This window comes from Lonchura striata, chromosome 6, assembly GCF_046129695.1.
Source record: "Lonchura striata isolate bLonStr1 chromosome 6, bLonStr1.mat, whole genome shotgun sequence".
In the NCBI taxonomy this organism is placed as follows: domain Eukaryota; kingdom Metazoa; phylum Chordata; class Aves; order Passeriformes; family Estrildidae; genus Lonchura; species Lonchura striata.
The window spans coordinates 58293399-58319949 of record NC_134608.1 but is presented as its reverse complement, the minus strand read 5'-3'; the positions used below and the strand labels follow the sequence as shown (position 1 = coordinate 58319949).

At 52.8% G+C, this 26551-nt stretch overlaps 2 long non-coding RNA genes across 4 annotated transcripts; both read right to left on the bottom strand.

The window, feature by feature from the left end:
• Positions 1 to 1942: 1942 nt before the first annotated feature.
• LOC144246510 (uncharacterized) lies at positions 1943 to 4373 on the bottom strand. Of its 2 annotated transcripts, XR_013340210.1 has the most exons (3): positions 4359 to 4373; positions 3459 to 3772; positions 1943 to 2209 (listed from the first exon to the last, which is right to left on the bottom strand). It is a non-coding gene; the product is annotated as an uncharacterized LOC144246510 (long non-coding RNA). The 2 variants fall into 2 exon arrangements; XR_013340209.1 differs by lacking the exon at positions 4359 to 4373 and having other exon boundaries at positions 3459 to 4138.
• Positions 4374 to 4520: 147 nt separating this feature from the next.
• On the bottom strand, positions 4521 to 6759 carry LOC144246512 (uncharacterized). Of its 2 annotated transcripts, none has more exons than XR_013340213.1 (3): positions 6542 to 6759; positions 4853 to 4985; positions 4521 to 4619 (listed from the first exon to the last, which is right to left on the bottom strand). It is a non-coding gene; the product is annotated as an uncharacterized LOC144246512 (long non-coding RNA). The 2 variants fall into 2 exon arrangements; XR_013340212.1 differs by lacking the exon at positions 6542 to 6759 and adding an exon at positions 5711 to 5861.
• Between the last annotated feature and the right edge of the window lie 19792 nt (positions 6760 to 26551).

The following is a 26551-nucleotide window of genomic DNA, read 5'->3' as shown; positions in this document are numbered from 1 at the left end:
AAAGCCGCACCCCGGCAGTGTCGGGCCGTGTATTAGACTGCAATGGGGGGACCCGCAGAGCGGCTCCGGCCCCGTGTGGGGACCCCAGCGAGGGCGGGGGGCGCCGGCTCCGGCCCTCTGGGCTTTATTCTGCGGCGCCCCGAGCCCCGCGGCTGCAAGGAAAGAAGGAAAAGGGGAACGGGGAACGAGAACAGGGGAGCAGAGCGGGGCATGCGGGAAGGTGGGGAGGGAGGTCGGGCTGCGGAGGAAAGCGGGCGAGGAAGGGAAAGGCCGGCAGGGGGAAAGAGGGACGGGACAGAGGAGGGAAGAGAGAGGGAATGGAACGGAGCAGCGGGGCAGGGACAGGTGAGGGACGAGTGGGGGGGTCGCGTTTGGGGGAGGAGGGAGAGTGGGTTTAGGGGAGAAAAAACAGAAATATGGAGAGAAGGAAGGAAGGGTAGATGGTGGGACGGGAGGGGAGGCCGAAATGGGGCGAGAAGGAAAAGGAGGAAGACAAAGAAGGGGAATAGGAGCAGAAGGAAGGAAGAGTAGAAGGGGGCACAAAAGGGGAGCGAAAGCAGTCGGCTTTGGGGAGGAGAGGAAAACGGGGGAAAGGCAGGGAAAGAAGGGGAATGGGAGCAGGAGGAAGGAAGAGTAAAGGGGGGGAAGGAGAGAAGGGCGAAGCTGCGGAGCCCGCACAGAACCCACCACCCGCACTGCGCTCCGAGTGAGCAAATGGCGGCTGCAGCGATTCCCGGCACTTAAATAACCTCGGCCCCACCCCACGCAGGTGCCCCGCGGTCCCGCGCACCTGAGCCAGCGCCGGCCCCGCCCCTGAGGCTCCGGCCCGGCCCCGCCCCTGAGGCTCCGGCCCGCCCGGGATGGAGGCGGGGCCATCGCTCCCGGCCCGCCGGGATGGGCCCGGCGCTGCCGCTTCGGCTCCCGGCGGTGCCGCCTCTGCCCCGGCGGGCGGGTCGGGGTCTCTCTCGGGCCGGAGCACCGGGGCGGCGCCGGGGCCGAGCCGGCGGCGGCGGCGATTTCCCGGGGCTGACCGAGACCGGCCGGGGCGCGGGGACCCCCGTGCCGCCCCAGCACCCCCAAACCCCGCCGCTCCCCGCCGTGCCAGGGAATTTTCTTTTTCCCGGTGCAGGCCGAGACATTTCTGTGAGAAAACTCAAAAGTCAGGGGTACGGGGTCTGAGGGGAGAGAAGAGATTCTGGTATAAATCCAAAACGCGTTGTGAAAAGCAACATGGAACAGCTCATTTGCTCTCCCGGCCCGGTTTCTGTGTGACCGTCTGTGATTCCAGCTGCTCCGCTGGCACTGGCAGCCTGCGGGGCTCGAAGGACTTGCCAGGTGCCCAGCACGACAGAAAAGAACGGGAGAACTCCCCGGCTCTGGCAGCGGAGCCTCTCGGCAGTGTCCCGAAAGCCCCGCAGTGCCAGCATCTCTGCATGGAAGCTGAGGGGCTCCAGCGCAGCCCCTCTGCAGCGTTCCTCTGGAGCTGGCACTGCCCAGCGCCCCTGACCAGGGTTTGGGGTCCCTGCACAGCCCCCGGCGCAGCCCCCTGGCTTCTTCCAGTTCCCTTCAGCCAGGATGATTTTCTCGGGGGTAGGAGCACCCAAAGCCAGCGGAACTGGCCTCAGCCACTTTCCGTGGGATCTCTCCTCTTCCTTCCTCACCAAATTCCCACTGTCAAAACCCAGCTTGAGGCACAGATCCCCATCCCCTCAATCTCTCCAAGGAATTGGGCTCGGATTTCCCAATCCAGCAGGGCAGAAATGCTCTTGTCCTTACCGTGCATCCTAATTGCAGTAATGGCTTAAGAAATAATTGAAAGAAATTAAAGGAATGAAGAGAAATTAAATAAGAGCTGCCAGCTCCAACTAAGGGATGCTCAAACTCCTTACCAACAATTCGCTTTAATTAACCGACTCAAACAAAGTAATTAACACCACATTGATACAGTAGGATTCTTTTTAATCGAGTTATAGATAAATATTGCAGAATGTAAAAACCTTTGTAAATCCAGAAACTCTTTCAAGAGATAGACAGGGCACAGCTGCAGAGAGTCTTGGGGAGTTCAGGGGAAAAACCCCAAAGTTTTCAGTGTTTAGCATCTCCCACCCTGTCGTCACTGACAGCAAACACGGCTTCAGCCTCGGGAAAAGACGGAGAGTCAGGGATTTTACAGATCCTGGTCTCACCTCAGCCTCTCAGCAGGTACAGTCTGCAGGGAGAGGGAAGAAAAATGGTCAGAATGGACAGCCTACTTCCAGAAAATCATCACCATTCATAAAGCACTAAGCAGAGCTGTAAGAACTTCCCCAAAGGTTCATTTCCCTGCGGACTGAGGGCTCTCAGTTGAAGCACGGGCTGGACCTGCCACGGACAGACTCCAGGAAGCCCAGAAGTAAAAGCCACTGGGCCAATTCCATAAAACATTCCAAAATCAGGCTCCTAGGATGTGACCATCTCCTCTCTCACCTGGAGGTGGAAGCACAAGGAATGATCTTCCCTCCTGTGGGTTTTCTGGGATCTGCAGTGAACCGCAGGGGGAAGAAAACAAAGCCTGAATATTTCGTACAACTGGAACAGAAAAGTGGGGAAAAGGGAGGCAGGGGCACTGCTGGGGTGATAACTGGGATCCAGCCTCTCCACACCAATGGAAGCAGAGACTGAGTGACAGAGCCTTTGGGACCACTTTGCTGGGATTCATAGGAAAACGGGTGAGCTTTATTTTGGCAATAAAGCCAAGCTGCTTCTCACCTCATCAGCCGGGTACAGCAGCAGCACCCGCAGGAACCTGGCCAGGTGGCTCTGCCTGGCAGAGGGCTCCCCACTTCCTGGGAATTGTGTGCTACAGGGCTGTGCCACTGGCCATTAAAACAGTTCCCACCTGGCCCTTCACAAAGGCAAGGTGCTTTTTCCATACAGCAAATGGTTTTTGAATTAAGAAGGTAACACTATACTCAACTGGAGAAGAAAAAAGTGAGAGCTGTAAAATTTTCCCACGCCAGGCAAAAAAGAAAGCCAAATCAAACCAAAACGAAAAGTAGCATAACAATGAAAAAAACCCCAAAACATATCAAGCATATTTCAAGAGAGTTTAAATCTGAATTAAGTGATTTACTTAGAGGCTTGAAAATCTGCCATGCTGCAAAAATCTAATTGCTGCAATAAAAGCCTTTTCTTACATCACATTTTAGCCCTGAATTTGCAAAAACCCCCGCCAAACTAACAATTCACCACATACAGTTCTTGAGTCATTCCTGTCCTTGAGCACGAGTCAAGCTAAAGTATGGAGACAAGAAAAACACAAGTGACTCAATGCTGCTCCTTTGGAAATTACAGAATCAGAGGGAGGGTTTTCCTTAGCTTAGGAAAAATGCACAGCCAGTTCAGCAGATACTGAATAGCAGGGAAGTCAGGAGATACGTGCTTTGCTGTCAGAGACAAACATATAAATAAATATTTACATTAAGCCAGAGGTCTACAGATGGTCTGATCAGAAGTCTTGATGCAGAAAACCAGCCCTGGGGTATCCTCTTAAGGGACACAGGAGGAACTCCTTGGCTGGGACACAGCCTCGCTCAGCGCTGCTCCCATGGCTCTCGGCTCTTTGCCAGTGCTTGCAGTGTCCCCGGAGATCCCAGAGGATGGCAGGGCCAAGGCTCCCGTTCGCTCCTCCGGCACTCAGCGAGTGTTTCCTGCCACGCCCCCTGTGCAGAGCAGCCACGCGCGGCTCGCCGGTGCTCAGCCCTGCCTCCAGGGCTTTGAATGGCACATCCACCTGCAAAAGAGGCAGGGAGAGCTTCTGCCTCACGCGGGATTTGACAACACAAAGAGCACGCGTGGGTGTCAGAAAGGGCTCAAATCTCATCTCACACCACCGAGAGGGGGAATGGAACGGAGCAGCGGGGCAGGGGCAGGGACAGGACAGGACAGGAAGGAGCCGGGTTTGGGGGGGACACGGAAACGGGGGAAAGAGAGGTAACTGAACACGGGCAGGAGCATGGAGCGGGAGAGAGAGGGACAGGAGGGGATCCTCCCGGCGCCCCGGCTCCGCCCCGGCTCAGCCCCGCCCGGGCTGCTGCGCTCGGCAGAGCTCGGCTCCGTTCGGCTGGACTCGGCTCCTCGGCCAGCTTCGGCTACTTTCGGCCACGCTCGGCTATTTCCGGCCGCATTCACCTCCATTCGCCTCTTCGGCACAGCTCGGCTCGCCTCGGCTGAACTCGGCAAAGCTCGGCTCCGCTCGCCTCCTCGGCCCCTTTCGGCCGCTTTCGCCCACGCTCGCCTAGTCCCGCCCGCTCCCGCCTCCATTCGCCCATTCCCACAGCTCGGCTCCCTCCGCCCGGCCCCGGCTCCCTCCGGCTCACACATTTCCTCAGGGCACCTCAGCACAGGTTGCCCACAGAAGCTGTGGCTGCCCCCGGATCCCTGGAAGTGTCCAAGGCCAGGCTGGACAGGGCTTAGAGCACCCTGGCATGGTGGAAGGTGTCCCTGCCCATGGCAGGGGGTGGAACGGGACCAGCTTTAAAAAAAAGGTGCCTTCCCATCCAAACCCTTCTGGGATTCCACGAATCTGTGAACAGCTCCCGGCAGAAGGGCTAGATTTCCATTGTGGTTCGAAAATGCTGCTGCAAGAACACGAAGAGAGATTTCAAATACTGTTAAAGTGGCACAACCACATCAAAAATTACGTCTGGGGGTAAAGTGGCAACTCTGCAATTCCAACCTCTGATACCAAGGACACATGGAGGGCTGAATCCTGGAGGTCCTTACATGACAGGATTTCTAGAGTTATCCATCCCCAGTTTGCTGCTTAGGGTTAGAAAATGTGGAATTCTGTTCTTAAGGGGTTACCACATACCATCAACGTGAGAGACGGGGATGCTGATGTTTGATCAGAGTCCTGGAGCAGCCTGGAGCACGCTGGCTTCCCGAACCAGGTCTGCTGCCTTGTCCGTGTAGGGGTAGGGCTTTGTCCTCAGCCTCAGCAGGATCTGTCAGCAAAGGAGGAGAGAAAAGTAGAGTGCACCGGCTCCCAAGTGTGGGGGAACCATGTGCTGCTAAGGAAGACCACGTGCTGAAAGTGGTTGGAAGCCGGGCGGGTTTTGGGAGGACAAATTCCATATTACTTCTGCAGGATTCTGCCTACAGTTCCTGCTCTACAAACCAAATACATCAAACGACAACAACAAACAAACAAACAAAAAAACCCCACATTAAATCAACAACAACAAAATAATCACTCCTACCTCAATAACCCCATACTGCCCCAAACCATTCCAAGGAGGGCGGCAGGAGGGGCTGGCAAAGGCAGGGCCCCGCCGGGCCCCCCTCGCCGCTGCCATCCTTCTCCAGCGCCGCCGCTGAGCCGCCTTCAGCCCAAAACCCACCCAAAAATACCCCAAAATCGTCCTAAATGCCCCCAAAAAACCCACCCAAAATTACCCAAACCCTCCTAAAAATATCCAAAAAACTCACCATAAAATGCCCCGAAACCAGCCCAAAACCCTCCCAAAAATACCCCAAAAAATCCACCCAAAAATATCCTAAAACCCACCAAAGAATACCCCAAAGCCCTCCCGAGAATACCCAAAAACCCTTCCCATAAACACCCTGAAACCCCGAATTAACCACTCTGAACCCCAAAATATCCCTGAGCTCCTCATACCCCAAATTTTCCTCCCCAACCCCCAAATTCCCCCCGACCCCCAAAATTCACTTCTGGGTCTCGTCCTCGGGGGCCGGCGGCTGCCGGGGCCCCCCCAGGCCCGCGGGCGGCGCCCCCAAACCCGGGGGGAGTTCGGGGTCCGAGTCGGGGTCGTCCTCATGAGCCACCAGCCTGGGGACCCAAAAACCGGGGGGAACCCCGAATCGGGGGGGGACCCAAAATTGGAGGGGGTTCTGGAAGGATTTTGGGGCATCCCAGGAGGACTTTTGGGGTCTCAGGGGGTTTTGGGAGTCCCAGGAGGAATTTCAGGGGTCCTAAAGGGAAATTTGGAGGTCACAGGGGGAGTTTTGGGGTCCCAAAGAGAATTTTGGGCGTCCCAGGGAGGGCTTTGGAGTCCCGGGGAGAAGTTTGGAGGTTTCAGGGGGTTTTTGGGAGGAATTTTGGGGGTCCTGGGCGGGGGTTTGGGGTCCTGAAGGGAATTTTTGGGTTCCCGAGGCTGTTTTTGGCGGTCCCGGGGCTGTTTTTGGGGGATCCCGCCGGGTATTTTTGGGGGTGCCGGGAGTGTTCTTGGGGTCCCCCCTCACCAGTCCACGGCCGGCTCCACTCCCCGGTTCCCGGTCAGCGCCAGCGCCTTCGCCCTGCGGGAACGGGGGGCTCACGGTTATTTTTGGGGGGTCCCAGAGGGTTCTGAGGGGTCCCGGGGGGTTTTTTGGGGGTCTCGGTGGAGTTTTGGGGGTCCCGGGGGCTCCGGGGCCTGTCCGTGTGTCCCGCCCCCCCCCAATCCCATTCCCGGTGCCGGGTCCCCTCCGGCTGCTCCCGCCCGCCCTCCCCCGCTGTCCCCCCGGTGCCGCCGCCCTCAGCGCGCCGGGCCCCGAATCCCACCTCCAGCAGCGCCTCCAGAGCCGCCCGAGCCCGGTCCCACCGCCCGCCGCCATCACGGCGGCGCCGGGCTCCCGACACGTGGGGGACGGCGGCCGGCGAGGGACAGAAAGGCACAAAGCGTTCCGGTACGGACGGCGGCCGGAACGGGACAGAAAGCCTCCCTCGCCGCTGCCATCCTAATCCGGCGCCGCCGCGGAGCCGCCTCCAGCCCTCCCCTCACTCACAGACACCGCCCCGCTCGCCGCTCGCTCCCGCCCCTCGCCCCGTCTCGGTGATTTTGCCGGGCGCTGGCTGGGGGGGCCGCAGTACCGCCCTGTGTCCACAAGGCGGCAGCACTTTTCAAGCGAGTCCGCGCCAAGCCACTCCCAAGCGGCCGGTCGGGCTGCAGTACCGCCCTGTGCCCACAAGGCGGCAGCACTTTTCAAGCGAGTCCGCGCCAAGCCACTCCCAAGATGGCGGCCGCGGGCGGCGGGCTGCAGTACCGCTCTCTGCCCACACGGCGGCAGCACCGCGCCGTCCCCGCCGGCACGGCCTCGGCAGCGAACGCCCCAAAGCGTCCGCGCGGGAAAGAACGGAACAAAAAGCCTGCCTGCGACCCGATAGGAACCGAAAGAAAAAAGCTTTACTCTTAAGCTGCATTTCAATACGCTTTATTTTTCTATTTTTCATATTTATATTCACATTCGGATTTGTAATGGATATTGATGGAAAATTATATTTTCATAATTTCTTACATTTATTCCTATTATATTTTATTTCAGATTTTTATACGTATCCTAATGGATATCTTAATAGAAGTCAGGGGAGGGTGTGTGGCTGGGGGCGGGGCCAGGGGAGGGGGTAAGGACAGGGGTGGGGGTTAGGGGGAGGGGTCAGCATTGGGGGAGGGGGGTCAGCATTGGGGGCGTGGTTAGGGGTGGGGTCAGGGTGTGGGGGAGGGGGTGGAGGGTGGGTCAGGGAAGGGGTTAGGGTAGATGGAGGATTCAGAGTGGGGGTGTGGCTACCAGACAGACCCCTCCCCTACCCCCCCTATACATATATATATAAATATAAAAATGTCAGGCGCAGCAGTAGAAAATTTGATGCTACCAAGGAGTAAAAATTTTTATTTTTACTTTGATGCTCCCAGGGAGTAGAAATTTTTATTTTTAAAGTTGTTTTTCTTTTTTTTACTTCCTCGGAGCACGGTATTTTCTACTCCTGCTTTTTTATTCTAAGTACAGAAAGGGGAAAAAAGAGAGAAAGAGGAGGAGAGAGTGAGAAGAAGAGGAGAGAGTGATAAGAAGAGGAGAGACAAGAAGAAAAGTAGAGAGGAGGAAGATGAGAGCGAGAAAAGGAAAAAGAGAGAGGAGGAAGACGAGAGAGTGAGAAGAAAGGGAGAGAGATGAAGAAGAGTGTGAGAAGGAGAGAGCAAGAAGAGGAAAGCGTGAGAGGAAGAAGAGAGTGTGAGAAGGAAAGGAGAGAGTGACAAGAGGAAGAGAGAGGAGGAAGAGGAGTAAGTGAGAGGAAGAAGAGGAGAGGGAGAGGAGGAAGAGGAGAGAGAGAAGAAGAATAGGAGAGAGGAGGAAGAGCAGCGAGTGAGAAGGAGAGAGGAGGAAGAGCAGCAAGTGCGAAGAAGTGGTGGAGAGAAGAGGAAGAGGAAAGAGTGAGAAGGAAAGGAGAGAGTGAGATGAAGAAGAGAGTGTGAGAAGAAGAGGACAGTGAGAAGAGGAGAGAGTGAGAAGGAGAGAGGAGAAAGAGGAGAGAGGAGAAAGAGGAGAGAGGAGAAAGAGAGAAGAAAAGGAGAGAGAGATGAAGCGAGTGTGAGAAGAGAGGAGAGAGTGACAAGAGGAAGAGAGGAGGAAGAGGAGTAAGTGAGAGGAAGAAAAGGAGAGAGAGAAGAGGAAGATGAGAGAGAGGAGAGTGAGAAGAAGAGGAGAGAGGAGGAAGAGGAGAGAGTGAGGAGAAAAGGAGAGAGAGATGAAGAAGAGAGTGAGAAGACGAGGAGAGAGGAGGAAGACGAGGAGAGAGGAGGAAGACGAGGAGAGAGGAGGAAGAGGAGAAAGTGAGAAGAAGGAGAGAGTGAGAACAAGAAGAGGAGAGAGGAGGAAGAAGAAGAGAGGAGGAAGAGGAGAAAGTGAGAAAAGGAGAGAGGAGGAAGAAGAGCGAGTGAGAAGAAAAGGAGAGAAGAGGAAAAGGAGAGAGTGAGAAGAAAAAGAGTGTGAGAAGTGGAGAGAGTGAGGAAGAAGAAGAGAGAGGAAGAGGAGAAAGTGAGAAGAAGAGGAGAAAGTGAGAAGAAGAGGAGAAAGGAGGAAGAGGACAGAGTGAGAAGAAAAGGAGAGAGTGAGATGAAGAAGAGGAGAGGGTGAGAAGAATAAGAGGAGAGAGTGAGAGGAAGAAGAGGAGAGAGGAGGAAGAGGAGAAAGTGAGAAGAGGAGAGAGGAGGAAGAGGAGCGAGTGAGAAGGAGAGAGTGAGATGAAGAAAAGGAGAGTGTGAGAAGAAGAGGAGAGAGTGAGATGAAGAAGAGGAGAGGGAGAGGAGAGAGTAAGAAGAAGAGGAGAGAGTCAGAGCAAGAAGAAAGAGGAGGAAGAGGAGAAAGTGAGAAGGAGAGAGATGAAGACAGTGTGAGAAGAAGAGGAGAGAGCGAGAAGAAGAAAAGGAGAGAGGAGGAAGACGAGAGAATGAGAAGAAGAGGAGAGTGTGAGAAGAAGAGGAGAGTGAGAAGAAGAAGAGGAGAGAGTGAGAGGAGAGCAAGAAGAAAGAGCGAGAAAAAGAAAAGGAAGAGAAGAGAGTAAGAAGAAAACAGAGCAAGAAAAATAAGAGTCAGTGATAAAAAGAAAAACCAAAAAAGTCAGATTGGAAAGAGAAAGGCAAAAGAAAGGAGGGGTAAAGAGAAAAAGAGTGAAAGACAAAGAGAAAAGGAAGCACTTGAAATGAAAGAGAAAAGGAAATAGACAAGAAAAAGAAGAAATAGAGCTGAAAACCTACAGGAAAATAAATGGAGAGACTGAACACAAGGTAGGGTTCAAGAGAGAAAGAAATAGAGAGTTAGAAACACAAAAAATTAAAGATGGACAGAAAAGGAAAAAGGGTTAGAGACAAAGAAAATGATAGCAAGTGTTAGAAAGACAAAGGCTGACAAAGAGAAAAAAAAAAAAGAAAACAGTGAAACCTAGATTGAAAGAGACAGACAAAGAGACATGGGGAAATACATGTAGAGGAATGGAAGAAAATAGACAGGGTGAGAAGGAAATAGGGTTAGAGAAACATAGAGATGTGTTAGAAATGGAAACAAAGGAAAACACAGCCAGAGACAAAGAGTTACACATGGAAGGATAAAGTGAGGAATAGACTAAAGAGGAAAGTAAGAGGCAAAGGGAGAAAAAGGGTGAAAATGATACGACTCAACCACACCAAAGAAAGACAGGAGATGAATGGTGGGCGGGGCAGAGGGTAAGAGGTATCATTATTAGGGCTGATTAATCTTTATTCCGTTAATTTAAACTTCAGCAATACACAGGGAAACAACGTATACAAATGCAAGTACAGAGACAAATAAAACAAAGAATACATCATACCTAGGCACACAAGTACAAGTCCAATTTACATACAGCAAAATACATCAAAAGACAGGAACAACTGCAAAGACAGAACAATATAATGTATTACAAGCCAAATACATATTGACACAATATAACCGTGTCTCCATTTCAGAAAAGTCCACAACGCTTTTATTGTTATGACGCACGCGGAACAAAAACGGCGCAAAACGCTCCGCCGACGTGCACGCCCCCTTCGCGTTACGCACAAACTCACATTCACGGCAACTCGCTCCGGAGACTCCCAAAAAATCCTCCTGCCTGATGAAAACCCCCCCTGAAAGGCAAAGGCCATACACACAAGGTTGGAACTGCTCCACACACACACACACACACACAGCTGCAGACACAAGCACACACAAACTCTCACAGACAGACACAGACAGTCACACTCTCACACATTCTTCTGCTGACACGCTGGCTGCCACCCTTACGTGAAACGCTGCACTGAAGAATATGTTTAAACGCTTCTTCTGACCGCAGGACCTCCATGTCAAATGGTAGATTCCAGGAAATTCTGTAGGGACCCGGGGACCTACGAGACAAGGGGAGGCGGTCAGTGACTGACTATCTGAGAGCTAGGAGCTATACCAACTCTGGGCCCATCAGGGTTGTACCCCAAACCCCGTAGAGAACAGATGAACGGCAAAGCTCTATAACTGCTCTACCTGAGCGTGACTACGTGCCCGGGCAAGGCAGCTCTGATCATAATTGCCACAACAGAGGTGCATACAACATAAGGCAACGTAGGTACATACAGTGTAAGCACAAACAACATAAGGCAACGTAGGTACATACAGTATAAGCACAAACAACATAAAGCAACGTAGGTACATACAGTATAAGCACAAACAACATAAGCCAACATAGGTAGGCGCAACATACGCACATACAATAGAAGCCGACACAGGTAGGTGCAACATAAGTGCATACAACGTCAGCCGACAGAGATACAAGATAAGTGAGGACTTGATATAATTCTCCAGAAGACTAATTTTTGAGCCCTATATCCTTTGAGAAGGCAGATGCTACGGAACTACTGTGGTCAGGTGATGAAGGGCTAATAAGATCCGTACGGAAGTCCAAGAGAAGGGCTACCAAAACTGAGAATGAAGATGGATGAGAACATCTTGTGTACATCGTCCGGTCCCAAAAAGTAAATAAGTAAAGATGCCAGAATAATTGATATCCAGGAAGGTACGTGAGCAAAATATGGCCGATACGGCACAAAATGATGTTGCTAAAGCATGGAGATGTAACAAAGGCCTAAGACACAGACAACGTGACACGGACACAGACAACGTGACACAGACACAGACAACGTGACACAGACACAGATAACGTGACACAGACACAAGTGGAAACTGCCTGGCAATTTCACCTTATGGACCCAAGATTCCTCGCCCAAGATGAGCCATGGGCTGATGATGCCAAAGAAAAGAAAGCCCTAGGGCAGTAGCACTTGATGATGACATGCAACTCCTTTCAAGATGTTAGTGCCAAAGCACTTAAGAGAAAGCCTAAGAAGCTCAGTAGGCCTAGAGAAGGAAGAAATGACTACAGGGTGACTGTAGCTATAGCTCCAGACATGAAGGCGGGCTCCTATGGTGAAAAGATCCACGACAACGTCGAGAGTCAAAGAAGGCCGCCGATGCGAACGTCAGGAGAACGCGGAGAGGGATCGGAACTGCCCTGCCCGGCGAAGACTCTGGGGGGGCTGAGGAGAAACCCTCTCCCTCCCGAGGGGCCCGTCCCACTATGGGCCTCTTCTCCAAGCTAACATCAAATAGCCTCCTGTGATAGTGAAGGTTTTTCCCCCATCTCCCACCTACTGGCCCCAGCACTTAGCTTTTGCAAGACAACCGGATGGAATCCCATGTCAGTTGGATGTGAACAGCGAGACGTTCTGTACATCCGCTTCGGTGCTGCCGTTTCCAAACTTCAGCTACGCTCCTCCTCAGGGTACCTAAGACAAAACAGAAAATGCAACTAGTGCCCACGGAAAGAGGAATCCCTGAAACTCCGACACACCGCTGCCCCAGCTCACCTGAAGTCTCAATTTGACTCCACAGGCTGCCTGGAGGATACCTGAAAAACAAAAAGGTACACACTTAGCATGCTGCTGCATAAGGGCCACCTGTGAGTCACCGTGCCAAAATGCCAACTCTCCCGCTCGCCTCTGTTCCTTCACACAGCTAGGGCAGCGACAGCACCTGCAAAAAAAACAAAGCAAAAAAACCCACACTGAGATTCTGTGAAAACAACATCCCCCTGCCCTGAAAAGCACACCCACCCAGACCTTACGCTTGCACCCACCTGGCCTTCAACATCCGGACCAGAGATATCTTGCAAGATGACTGACTAAAATAAAACAAAGTAACTAAAGAGTGGATGCTTAGAATTGCACCAGAAATGGAGACATGAGCCAGAACAACTCCTTCTGTCCACTGCTCACTTGGCACACAGTGCCTTGACTGCTGCTAACTACCGGGACCTCCTAAAAATAAAGGCAAAGAACACTGCTGTAACATGGTCACCATTCAGGCTGCCCCTGCAAATGCAAACAATGACTGACCTGATCATGGGAAAATCCTCACGCAAGAATGGGGCCCTCTGCCACTGACCTGAACTGTCTGCACCTGAAAGGAAGTTAGGACTAGTGTCAGACGGCTGCAGGACAACTTCACAGCACCAAACATGTTATGTCAATCTCCCCATACAATCTAGAGCCCAACTACACCCTGCATTAACAATTTCACGTCCCCAGGACTTGTGCTATTACAGGCTATGCAGCAGGGCAGAGCAGCTGTGGGAAAAATGCGTGCAGACACCCGTGACACAGGACAGGGAGAGAGAGCTTTTGAGGAGAAGAAAGGACCGAGAGACCCAAAGAACACAGAGTACACCAGAGACAAGTGACAAGACACACACCAGAACTGCTCTGCCCTGAGCACCTCAGCACTGTGATCAAAACAGACACTTTCCCTTTAGCTGGCCTAAGGGGACACTTCTTGCACATGCCCACCCCCAAAGCTGATCCTAAAGGCCCTCCCAGCACCCTGCTTTCACCACCTCTGTGGGCCTTAGCCCTCCACTTATCTCTCTGGCATCTGGGGATGAGAATCCACGTCGCCTGGCAATGGAGGCTGCCTCGCCTGCGGGGAATGTCCTATGGTCACCGGGCTGTGGTCCCGTGCTCAGCTACAATCGAAAACCCCAAACATCACTGCATGATCTTGGTGCACAATGGACAAAACCCAGCAATTCTGCTACTCACCATTCTCCTGAGAATGCTCGGGCCACACACTTTGGCCAGGCTCAGAGGCTGCCACCGTCATCGCAGGGTCTGCCTGGGTTAAGAAGAGACAAAGAGACTCAGCATTGCTGAAACACGAGTGGACCTTGGCTCCCCCTCCCTACCTCGGTGACTCACCACAACTTCTCAGCCATTGCCAAAGGCAACCCTGATGCAATCTTGAAATACAGAATTTCAAGGCTTCATCTCAGAGTCCTGCAACACCTTCCAGAGGGCTCACAAGCACGGAAATCCAGGCCATCAGCTGTTGGTGACAGGGGCTTGGCATACTCTGAGTGGATTCCCTAAAGCACACAAACAACAATGGATGCTTACAATTGCACCAAATCTTGAAACCTGAGCAAGAACAACTGCTTCTGTCCACTGCTCACCTGGCACACAGGGCCTTGACTGCTGCTAACTGTCGGGACCTCCTAGAAATAAAGGCAAAGAACACTGCTGTAACACGGTCACCATTCAGGCTGCCCCTGCAAATGCAAACAATGACTGACCTGATCATAGCAACACCCTCACCCCAGGACTGGGGCTCCCTGCCACTGATCTGAACTGTCTTCGTCTGAAAGGAAGTTAGGACTAGTGTCAAACAGCTGCAGGACAACTTAACAGCACCAAACATGTTATGTCAATCTCCCCATAAAATCTAGAGCCCAACTAAACCTTGCACTGCCAATTTCAATTCCCCAGGACTTGTGTTGTTACAGGCTATGCAGCAGGGCAGAGCAGCTGTGGGAAAAATACGTGCAGACACCTGTGACACAGGACAGGGAGAGAGAGCTTTTGAGTAGAAGAAAGGACCGAGAGACCCAAAGAACACAGAGTGCACCAGAGACAAGTGACAGGACACACACCAAAACTGCTCTGCCCTGAGCACCTCAGCACTGTGATCAAAACAGACACTTTCCCTTTAGCTGGCCTAAGGGGACACTTCTTGGACATCCCCATCTCCAAAACTGACTCAAAAACCCCTCCTGGGGAGTCCCAACCCGGCACCTCTCTTCCATCCCCTCTGTGGGCTGTAGCTCTCACCTTATCTTGCACATATCTGGGGATTCAAATCCCCATCAGGTGCAGAACGGGGCCTCCTGCCTGTCTGGGAAGTTCCAGTTGTCACCAGGCTGTTATCTCTTGCTCTGCCAAGAGAAAGAAAACCAAACGTCAGCGCACTACCTTAACAGCACATGGGCCAGAACCTGACAATTCTGCTACTCACCGTCTCCCAAGAAGTCTTGGGCCACACACCTCAGGCGCGCTTGGATTCTGACACCGTCATCTCAAGGCACACCTAGGTTAAGGGCAGACAAGGTGACTTGGCATTGCTGCAACTTGAGGGTACCCTCGCTCCTCTTCCCTGCCTCACCACAACTCCTTGCCCATTCCTGTGGGTTACCAGGAGGGCTCCTTGAAATGCAAAATTGGAAAGCTCTGTCACAGGGTCCTGTAATGCTTCTGGCAAGACCACACGTGCATGAAAACTGGTCCATCAGCCAGTTGGAGACAGTGGTATAAGTACTCTGAGTGGATTCCCTAAAGCACACAAACAACAGTGGATGCTTACAGTTCCACCAAAAACCAAAAGCTGAGCAAAAACAACTGCTTTGGTCCACTTTGACTGCTGCTATCTGTCTGGAGCTCCTAAAAATAAAGGCAAAGAACACTGCTGTAACATGGTCACCATTCAGGCTGCCCCTGCAAATGCAAACAATGACTGACCTGATCATGGGAAAATCCTCACGCAAGAATGGGGCCCTCTGCCACTGACCTGAACTGTCTGCACCTGAAAGGAAGTTAGGACTAGTGTCAGACGGCTGCAGGACAACTTCACAGCACCAAACATGTTATGTCAATCTCCCCATACAATCTAGAGCCCAACTACACCCTGCATTAACAATTTCACGTCCCCAGGACTTGTGCTATTACAGGCTATGCAGCAGGGCAGAGCAGCTGTGGGAAAAATGCGTGCAGACACCCGTGACACAGGACAGGGAGAGAGAGCTTTTGAGGAGAAGAAAGGACCGAGAGACCCAAAGAACACAGAGTGCACCAGAGACAAGTGACAAGACACACACCAGAACTGCTCTGCCCTGAGCACCTCAGCACTGTGATCAAAACAGACACTTTCCCTTTAGCTGGCCTAAGGGGACACTTCTTGCACATGCCCACCCCCAAAGCTGATCCTAAAGGCCCTCCCAGCACCCTGCTTTCACCACCTCTGTGGGCCTTAGCCCTCCACTTATCTCTCTGGCATCTGGGGATGAGAATCCACGTCGCCTGGCAATGGAGGCTGCCTCGCCTGCGGGGAATGTCCTATGGTCACCGGGCTGTGGTCCCGTGCTCAGCTACAGTCGAGAACACCAAACATCACTGCATGATCTTAGCTGCACAATGGACAAAACCCAGCAATTCTGCTACTCACCATTCTCCTGAGAATGCTCGGGCCACACACTTTGGCCAGGCTCAGAGGCTGCCACCGTCATCGCAGGGTCTGCCTGGGTTAAGAAGAGACAAAGAGACTCAGCATTGCTGAAACACGAGTGGACCTTGGCTCCCCCTCCCTACCTCGGCGACTCACCACAACTCCTCAGCCATTGCCAAAGGCAACCCTGATGCAATCTTGAAATACAGAATTTCAAGGCTTCATCTCAGAGTCCTGCAACACCTTCCAGAGGGCTCACAAGCACGGAAATCCAGGCCATCAGCTGTTGGTGACAGGGGCTTGGCATACTCTGAGTGGATTCCCTAAAGCACACAAACAACAATGGATGCTTACAATTGCACCAAATCTTGAAACCTGAGCAAGAACAACTGCTTCTGTCCACTGCTCACCTGGCACACAGGGCCTTGACTGCTGCTAACTGTCGGGACCTCCTAAAAATAAAGGCAAAGAACACTGCTGTAACACGGTCACCATTCAGGCTGCCCCTGCAAATGCAAACAATGACTGACCTGATCATAGCAACACCCTCACCCCAGGACTGGGGCTCCCTGCCACTGATCTGAACTGTCTTCGTCTGAAAGGAAGTTAGGACTAGTGTCAAACAGCTGCAGGACAACTTAACAGCACCAAACATGTTATGTCAATCTCCCCATAAAATCTAGAGCCCAACTAAACCTTGCACTGCCAATTTCAAGTCCCCAGGACTTGTGTTGTTACAGGCTATGCAGCAGGGCAGAGCAGCTGTGGGAAAAATACGTGCAGACACCTGTGACACAGGACAGGGAGAGAGAGCTTTTGAGTAGAAGAAAGGACCGAGAGATCCAAAGAACACAGAGTGCACCAGAGACAAGTGACAGGACACACACCAAAACTGCTCTGCCCTGAGCACCTCAGCACTGTGATCAAAACAGACACTTTCCCTTTAGCTGGCCTAAGGGGACACTTCTTGGACATCCCCATCTCCAAAACTGACTCAAAAACCCCTCCTGGGGAGTCCCAACCCGGCACCTCTCTTCCATCCCCTCTGTGGGCTGTAGCTCTCACCTTATCTTGCACATATTTGGGGATGCAAATCCCCATCAGGTGCAGAACGAGGCCTCCTGCCTGTCTGGGAAGTTCCAGTTGTCACCAGGCTGTTATCTCTTGCTCTGCCAAGAGAAAGAAAACCAAACGTCAGCGCACTACCTTAACAGCACATGGGCCAGAACCTGACAATTCTGCTACTCACCGTCTCCCAAGAAGTCTTGGGCCACACACCTCAGGCGCGCTTGGATTCTGACACCGTCATCTCAAGGCACACCTAAGTTAAGGGCAGACAAGGTGACTTGGCATTGCTGCAACTTGAGGGTACCCTCGCTCCTCTTCCCTGCCTCACCACAACTCCTTGCCCATTCCTGTGGGTTACCAGGAGGGGTCCTTGAAATGCAAAATTGGAAAGCTCTGTCACAGGGTCCTGTAATGCTTCTGGCAAGACCACACATGCATGAAAACTGGTCCATCAGCCAGTTGGAGACAGTGGTATAAGTACTCTGAGTGGATTCCCTAAAGCACACAAACAACAGTGGATGCTTACAGTTCCACCAAAAACCAAAAGCTGAGCAAAAACAACTGCTTTGGTCCACTTTGACTGCTGCTATCTGTCTGGAGCTCCTAAAAATAAAGGCAAAGAACACTGCTGTAACATGGTCACCATTCAGGCTGCCCCTGCAAATGCAAACAATGACTGACCTGATCATGGGAAAATCCTCACGCAAGAATGGGGCCCTCTGCCACTGACCTGAACTGTCTGCACCTGAAAGGAAGTTAGGACTAGTGTCAGACGGCTGCAGGACAACTTCACAGCACCAAACATGTTATGTCAATCTCCCCATACAATCTAGAGCCCAACTACACCGCAAATTACAAATTTCAAGTCCCCAGGACTTGTGCTATTACAGGCTATGCAGCAGGGCAGAGCAGTTGTGGGACAAATACGTGCAGACACCCGTGACACAGGACAGGGAGAGAGAGCTTTTGAGGAGAAGAAAGGACCGAGAGACCCAAAGAACACAGAATGCACCAGAGACAAGTGACAGGACACACACCAAAACTGCTCTGCCCTGAGCACCTCAGCACTGTGATCAAAACAGACACTTTCCCTTTAGCTGATCTAAGGGGACACTTCTTGCACATCCCGACCCCCAAAGCTCATTCAAAATGCCCTCCCAGCACCCCGCTTTCACCCCCTCTGTGGGCCTTAGCCCTCCACTTATCTCTCTGGCATCTGGGCATGAGAATCCACGTCGCCTGGCAATGGAGGCTGCCTCCCCAGCGGGGAATGTCCTATGGTCACCGGGCTGTGGTCCCGTGCTCAGCTATAATCGAGAACACCAAACATCACTGCACGATCTCAGCCGCACAGCAGCCACAACTCAGCAATTCTGTGCTCACCATTATTCTCCTGAGAACGCCGGGCTCCTCGGGCCGCACGCTTCGCCCACGCCCTCCTGGCAGGGTCTGCCTGGCTGAAGAGCAGGCGAGGTGAGGTGGCGTTCCCAAAACTCGAGTGGACCCTGGTCCCCCTCACTAGTAGTTCCCCGACTTACAGCAACTCCTCGGCCGCTCCTGAGGCTCCCTGGTGCCACCTTCAAGTGACCAAGATCAAGGCTTCGTCGCAGAGCTGTGTGCCGCTCCCCGAATTCCCAGGAGAGCGAAGGAGCGGCTCTGCGACCGCTTGCAGGGGGGTCTCGCTGGTACACGAGTGGACTGCCTGACGCACACAAACATGAATGGATACTGAGACTTGCAGCAGAGACACTACAGCTGCAGGCACACAAATTCATAAATAAATAAACTAACAAAATCCAAAAATTCTACCAAAATATTAATTTTATTTACCCAGTATACAAATTGCCAAATAGATTAACAGAGACACCCTGTCCTATCCCCTCAATTACGCCTCTAAAATCTATGCCAAACAAATCCTTAAAACTAAGAAAACCCTGCCCGTATCGAAATAAAAACAAAAAAAAGTCTTGTAAACTTCTTAATTTCATTAACCTAACATATCAGAACCATAAAAATATTAAACCTTTATGAACACCAGTACGCACGACCCTCGTTTCAATGTATAAAAGTAAAGCTATCCCTACAACTAACCTAACACAAATATCACAAAATATAGCAGTAAGCAACAAAAAAAATAAACCTCACTAAAAATAAAATATAAATTTTTTACTTTAAGCCAAAAAAAATCATACATTCTAAACAGAAACTTCCTCAAAATCAAGGCATGTGCCCAGGGGACCCTGGTCCTGAGCTGGGACCTAACTGCAAAGAACCCATACATCCAATTACATATCTCAGGCCGAAGTTGTCCCCATCTCAAACTTGTGCTGCCCTGATAGACCAAAGGGAGCCCAACAAACTGATATCAGGAACCTGGACTGGTGAGTTTTCTTTCCCAGGCAAAATGGCCAAAGGATGTGCCCAGGGGCCCCTGGCCCTGGGCTGGGACTGACTGCAAAAGGTCAATACATCGAAAGAGGTACCCCAGACCGAAGTTGTCCCCACCTCCAACTTGTGCTGCCCTGAGAGTCCCAAGGGAGCCCTACAAACTGATATCAGGAATCTGGACTGGTGAGTTTTCTTTCCCAGGGAAAAGGGCCTGTGTTTCTGCCCAGAGCCCCCTGGGACTTAGGGTGAGGCTGACTGAAAATAATCCAAACATGGAAGGATATGTTCAGACCCCAGCTGCCCCCGCTCCAAACTTGTGCTTCCCTGACAGTCCCAAGGGAGCCCTACAAACTGACGCCAGGAACCCGGGCTGCTGAATTTGCTTTCACCATGTAGATATCCCTCATTTATTCCCATGGCCCTGCAATCCCCCTGTTTTGTCAGGTCCCAGGTTTCCTTTTGCCTCCCTAATGTCAAAACGGCCCAGGATTTCTCCCAGTCCAAATCTCCCACCCCCAAGTACTCAGCCTTTTTTTTTTTTCATGCCGAATATGCGTTGCAAACTGACAGTACAAAGCTTGGGGCTTGGTTTTTTCTGCGCTGGAATTCTCCTCGAGAAATCTGCCACCATAAAACCCTAACCACAACCACCTTGCTTTGCTCAGAAATCACAACCTTCAGACCAGCATCATGGCACCTTACCCACTGGCCCTCCACTGGCACCTTCCCAAAGCACACCAGTAATACTCCACATTTTCAGTGGGCATCCTGTCAGACCCTCATCCTTACCCTAAAAACGCACCAAGGAATTCAAAAACAGCCATTAGGAAGGTATAACAATTCTCTAAAAGACACCAGAGAAAGCCTTCAAAATTCCCCTAAATATTCTTAATAGCCCTGCAAAAAAAAAAAACACTCAAGGAAGCCTGCTCAGCCTCCAAACCCCATCCTGTTGCTCTCTAGCCCACAGATGTCATCCCTACCTTTTAGCAGCGGGTCCTGTTGTCCTCTGAGGGTTCTGGCGCTGTCCTGGTGCGAGGGTCGCTGCCCTGCCCCAGCGGGAGGCTTCCGGTGTGGTCTCGCTGTCAGGCTTGCTGTGCTGCGCTGTGCTGCTGTTGTCGGGGGTGAAAAGGGAAAAGGCTGCGTAGGGTGAGGTACGGGTGGTGTGAGGGGTGCCACACCTGTACCCTATCTTGCCTCCTAAGCTGTACCCTGTAGCCCTGATCCCCACTGGACTGTCCAGCCCTCAGACCCTCTCCCTTCACCCCTGACCCCTCCCTCTGCCCCCCAGCCCTCAGGCTCTGGCTGTCACCCTCGAGCCCCCCTTTGCCCCTCAAGCCCCCTCTCAGCTGCCCCTCAGCTCCTGTGTGCCACCCTTAATCCCTCTCCTCTGCCCCTCAGCCCCCAGCTTCTCTGTGTCACCCTCCAGCTGCCCCTGCCCCCCTCAGCATCTCTCTGTGTCACCCACTGTCCCCCCCCCGTTCCTCCCTCAGCTCCGAGCCTCTGTCACACTCAAGCCCCCAGTGCCCCTCAAGCTGCCCCTCAGCCTCTATGCCAAGAAAAGACCATAAAACCCCATAAAAATACACTAAAAAAACCCCTCATCTTCAAAATGTCTTAAAACTCCCACAAAAACATAAAAAGAGCCACAGAATGCCCTTAAAATAAAATAAAGATGCCCTACTTTAAAACACCCCTAAAAAACCCCAAAGAACCTTTAAAAAAAAGCCCTAAATATTCCTAAGAGCTCTTAGAATAGCCCCAAAATCCTTAAAACACATTGATGAGATCCTAAAATAATACCACAGCGAGGGAGGCTGGAAGATGCGAAGCCGTGCTCCCGGCCCCGGGCACAGCGCGGCTCCGGCAGGAAAGCGGCTCCTCCGGCAGGCAGAGGCGGCGCCGCGCCGGGAGACCCCCGCCCGCTGCCCCCGGCCCGGCGGGGCCGGCACCGCGCCCGGGGGGCCCCGGCGGCGCCCGAGCCCCGCGCCCGGAGCGGCGGCACCGGCCGGCACCGGCCCCGCCCGCGCCGCCTCCCCTGCCCGCCGGCCCGGCCAAAGCTCCGCTCGGCTCCGCACGGCTCGCACCGGCGCGGCTCCGGCGGGCCCGCGGCAGCCCAGCCGCGGCCAGCTCCCCTTCCGCCCCGGCCAGCCCCGGCACTGCCGGCAGGGCTCCGCGCCGGACCCTTCGCTGCCGGGCCGGGGGCAGAAGAAGCGCCCCGAATGCAGCGGCACAGCCCGATCCCTGCCCTGCCAGCGCTGCCACGGCTGCAGCTCCCTTCCTCTGAAGCCCCGACACTGACGCCACGCTCCGGCGCTCACCTCACCCCAACGAGGGCACAGAAACGTGGGCTCCCCTTCAACTGCGTCCCCTAGAAGAGCAGAAAAGAAGCGGCTTTCCTCAAATGATGGCAAAAGGGAGCTTTTTACCTCAGTCCAAACCTCTTAAAAGGCGGGACCACAGGACTGCCCCCTCCAATTCAACCTCAGGATGACGAAATTTCAAAGGGAAAGGGGAAAAGTCCCCGCTACGCTTTGAGCAATGCTCCACGTATCCAAGTGTGTATCCAGGTGATTCCCCGGACCCTGTCCGAGGCGCTCACCATCCTTCCAGGAGACAGCCCCGGGAGCCCCCCCATAAACTCCTCTTCTCCAGCAGCTCCGTGCAAAAGCCAGCAAAGGTAAACCCTCGCCCTTAAATAACCTCCCCCAGCAGGACCCCGCCCCTCCTCATCATCCTAACAGCTCACACCTGTTGCTGCTCTGAGCCCTCATCATCTTAACAACTCACACCTGGGGCTGCTCTGAGCCCTCATCATCCTAATAGCTCACACCTGGGGCTGCTCTGAGCCCTCATCATCCTCACAGCTCACACCTGGGGCTGCTCTGAGCCCTCATCATCCTCACAGCTCACACCTGCTGCTGTTGCCACTCTCCAACAGCGTATCTCCCTCTCCAGCACACAGCCCACTTCTCACAGACACAGATCCAACAGAAATCTGCTACAGGTGTTGGCTTTTCTTAATCCACCTGGTTACACGATTAAAACACATACATGCATTGATGGTCATTGAGAGAAAGCTTTGCCCTGGACAAAACAATCCTTTTGCTCGCACGCTTTGATATACCTTCGGAAAAAGCAGAATCTGCACCAACTCCTAAGACCCCTGCCGAAGAACCCAGCCCTGCTTGGGACACCCAAAGCAGCAGACCTTGAAAAAGGAGGGGAAAAGCCCTGCTTGGGACACCCAAAGCAGCAGACCTTGAAAAAGGAGGGGAAAAGTCAAGCTTGGAGTGGAAAAAGAGGACAGAAGTACAGCAGCCTTTAAAAATGCCTGCACGGAGCAATAGTGGGAACCAGTCACATTTCTTCTTTCCTTGCTTTCTGTGATGACATAAAAAGGAAGTAAGAACACGTTAAACAAAAGGCAGAGCTAGGATTTTACAGGTCTTTATTTTGGTAGGCTGCATGACAAATGCCTCTTCCGGGACTGCAAGCCTTTTGGGGAATGGCAGAGAACAGAGGCAAAAGGTGCTGGGGAGCCCTTTCTGTCCCCTTCAGCCCCTGCAGCTGCTCCACTGGTTTCAGGGCACTTGCTTGGTTCGTCCCTAGAGAAAAAGGCTAGGGCATGATTTTCAAAACTACTGCCTGTCCCCAGTCAGAGTTTCCTACATTCCTGGGTACAAATGAGTGGATGGAGAGAGTGGATGGATGCTGTCCAGCAGTGTCCCCAGGGGCATCTGGAGTGTTCACACTGCTGAGCTGAGAAAAACTCACCAAACCCAGCCCAGGGGCCTGTGATCCCCCACCCACCCGGGGGAACTCTGGGCGCTGTAAACAGAGGCCACAGCACACACCAGGCTCTGCTGTGCCTGCTGAGGAGTCTCTGTATGAGCCCTGAGCCCTGGCATCGCCTCCCAAACACCACAGAGACCTCTTGTGTCATCAGAGAAAAGCCCTGGAGCAAACGTGTGTCCCCAGCATGATCAACAAGAGATGCAGAATTACCTCCTCAATAAAAACGCTGTTTCTGATGGAAATGTTACCTCTGTCGACTGCGAGGATTTTATAGGAATACTGGCTCAAGAATTCAGTGACTTCAGGGATTCCATACCACAGGTTCCTGGGACTGCTTGGGCATCCAGAGCCTATAGTATCGGTTAAACTGGTAGAGCTGAGGATACTTAGCAGCTTTGTCACAGAGCTGGAACATCAAGCAGGGAGCAAGGGGTTCTCTCAGAGAGTGCAGGAGGCCAGTGAAAACAGCACCAAGGTCCTCCACGACGTCTGCTCCTAGAAAAGCCAAATAAATTAAACTATTGACATGAGCACGGACACTGGGGCAACCTTCCTTACTTTGGGCCTGGCCAGCAGCCTGCAGAGCCTCACAAGGAAAAGAACTGAACGAGATCAAAAAGTGTTCCAAGTGACCTAGACACGTGCTCCTGGCCGCTGAGGTACCTAAAAACCCCATCAGACATCATCAGCTCTTGCTGAAGCAAATAATCCACCTTCACCGTGTTGGGCCAAAAACACACCCGGCCCTTAACAGAGAGAGACCCTGCCAGGCACCGCCTCAGAGAAGAACCGAGCTGTACTGGGGGGACACACCCAGCCAACGTGTACGAGTTAAACAGAATTTTCTCTCAGAACTGGGACTTTCAGAACCCCCCAGGTGCAACTCGACTGCATCAGACACACAGAGGGCTTTGTGAGGTGCTCTGGGGTTGGCCAGTCCTGCCCCAAGCCTTGCTGATACCCGGTGGTTTTAATGCTGTCCTCAAGGAGACACCTTGCGCGAACCACAAACTTGTGCTCCCATGATAGACCCAAGGGAGCCCTACAAACTGACATCAGGAACCTGGACTGGTGAGTTTTCTTTCCCAGGGAAAATGACCAAAGGATCTGCCCAGGGGCCCCTGGCCCTCGGCTGGAACCTGACGGCAAAAAATCCTTATATCGAAGGATGGAGCCCAGACCAAAGTTGTCCCCACCTCAAACTTGTGCTGCCCTGATAGACCCAAGGGAGCCCTACAAACTGACATCAGGAACCTGGACCTGTGAGTTTTCTTTCCCAGGGAAAAGGGACAAAGCATGTGCCCAGGGGCCCCTGGGCTGGGACCTGACTGCAAAAAATCCTTATATCGAAGGATGGACCCCAGACCAAAGTTGTCCCCACCTCAAACTTGTGTTGCTCTGGTAGACCCAAGGGAGCCCTACAAAGTGACATCAGGAACCTGGACCTGTGAGTTTTCTTTCCCATCGAAAAGGGATAAAGGATGTGCCCAGGGGAGCCTGGCCCTGGGCTGGGCCCTGACTGCAAAAAATCCTTATATTGAAGGATGGAGCCCAGACCAAAATTGTCCTCACCTCAAACTTGTGCTGCCCAGATAGACCCAAGGGAGCCCTACAAACTGACATCAGGAACCTGGACCTGTGAATTTTCTTTCCCAGGGAAAAGGGACAAAGGATGTGCCCAGGGGCCCCTGGGCTGGGCCCCGACTGCATAAAATCCTTATATCGAAGGATGGACCCCAGACCAAAATTGTCCCCACCTCAAACTTGTGCTGCCCTGATTGACCCAAGGGAGCCCTACAAACTGACATCAGGAACCTGGACCTGTGAGTTTTCTTTCCCAGGGAAAAGGGACAAAGCATGTGCCCAGGGGCCCCTGGGCTGGGACCTGACTGCAAAAAATCCTTATATCGAAGGATGGCGCCCAGACCAAAGTTGTCCCCACCTCAAACTTGTGCTGCCCTGATAGACCCAAGGGAGCCCTACAAACTGACATCAGGAACCTGGACTGGTGAGTTTTCTTTCCCAGGGAAAAGGGACAAAGGATGTGCCCAGGGGTCCCTGGCCCGGGACCTGACTGCAAAAAATCCTTATATCGAAGGATGGAGCCCAGACCGAAGTTGTCCCCACCTCAAACTTGTGCTGCCCTGATAGACCCAAGGGAGCCCTACAAACTCACATCAGGAAACTGGACCTGTGAGTTTTCTTTCCCAGGGAAAAGGGACAAAGGATGTGCCCAGGGGAGCCTTGCCCTGGGCTGGGCCCTGACTGCAAAATATCCTTATATTGAAGGATGGAGCCCAGACCAAATTGTCCTCACCTCAAACTTGTGCTGCCCAGATAGACCCAAGGGCGCCCTACAAACTGACATCAGGAACCTGGACCTGTGAGTTTTCTTTCCCAGGGAAAAGGGACAAAGGATGTGCCCAGGGGCCCCTGGGCTGGGACCTGACTGCAAAAAATCCTTATATCGAAGAATGGACCCCAGACCAAAGTTGTCCCCACCTCAAACTTGTGCTGCCCTGATAGACCCAAGGGAGCCCTACAAACTGACATCAGGAACCTGGACTGGTGAGTTTTCTTTCCCAGGGAAAAGGGACAAAGGATGTGCCCAGGGGTCCCTGGCCCGGGACCTGACTGCAAAAAATCCTTATATCGAAGGATGGAGCCCAGACCAAAGTTGTCCCCACCTCAAACTTGTGCTGCCCTGATAGACCCAAGGGAGCCCTACAAAGTGACATCAGGAACCTGGACCTGTGAGTTTTCTTTCCCAGGGAAAAGGGACAAAGGATGTGCCCAAGGCAGCCTGGCCCTGGGCTGGGACCAGACTGCCAAAATCCTTTTATTGAAGGATGGACCCCTGACCAAAATTGTCCTCACCTCAAACTTGTGCTGCCCTGATAGACCCAAGGGAGCCCTACAAACTGACATCAGGAACCTGGACTGGTGAGTTTTCTTTCCCAGGGAAAAGGGACAAAGGATGTGCCCAGGGGCGCCTGGCCCGGGACCTGACTGAGGAAAATTCTTATATCAAAGGATGGAGCCCAGACCAAAGTTGTCCCCACCTCAAACTTGTGCTGCCCTGATAGACCCAAGGGAGCCCTACAAACTGACATCAGGAACCTGGACCTGTGAGTTTTCTTTCCCAGGGAAAAGTGACAAAGGATGTGCCCAGGGGCCCCTGGGCTGGGACCTGACTGCAAAAAATCCTTATATCGAAGGATGGATTCCAGACCAAAGTTGTCCCCACCACAAACTTGTGCTGCCCTGATAGACCCAAGGGAGCCCTACAAACTGACATCAGGAACCTGGACTGGTGAGTTTTCTTTCCCAGGTAAAATGGCCAAAGGATGTGCCCGGGGCCCCTGGGCTCGGACCTGACTGCAAAAAATCCTTATATCGAAGGATGGAGCCCAGACCAAAGTTGTCCCCACCTCAAACTTGTGCTGCC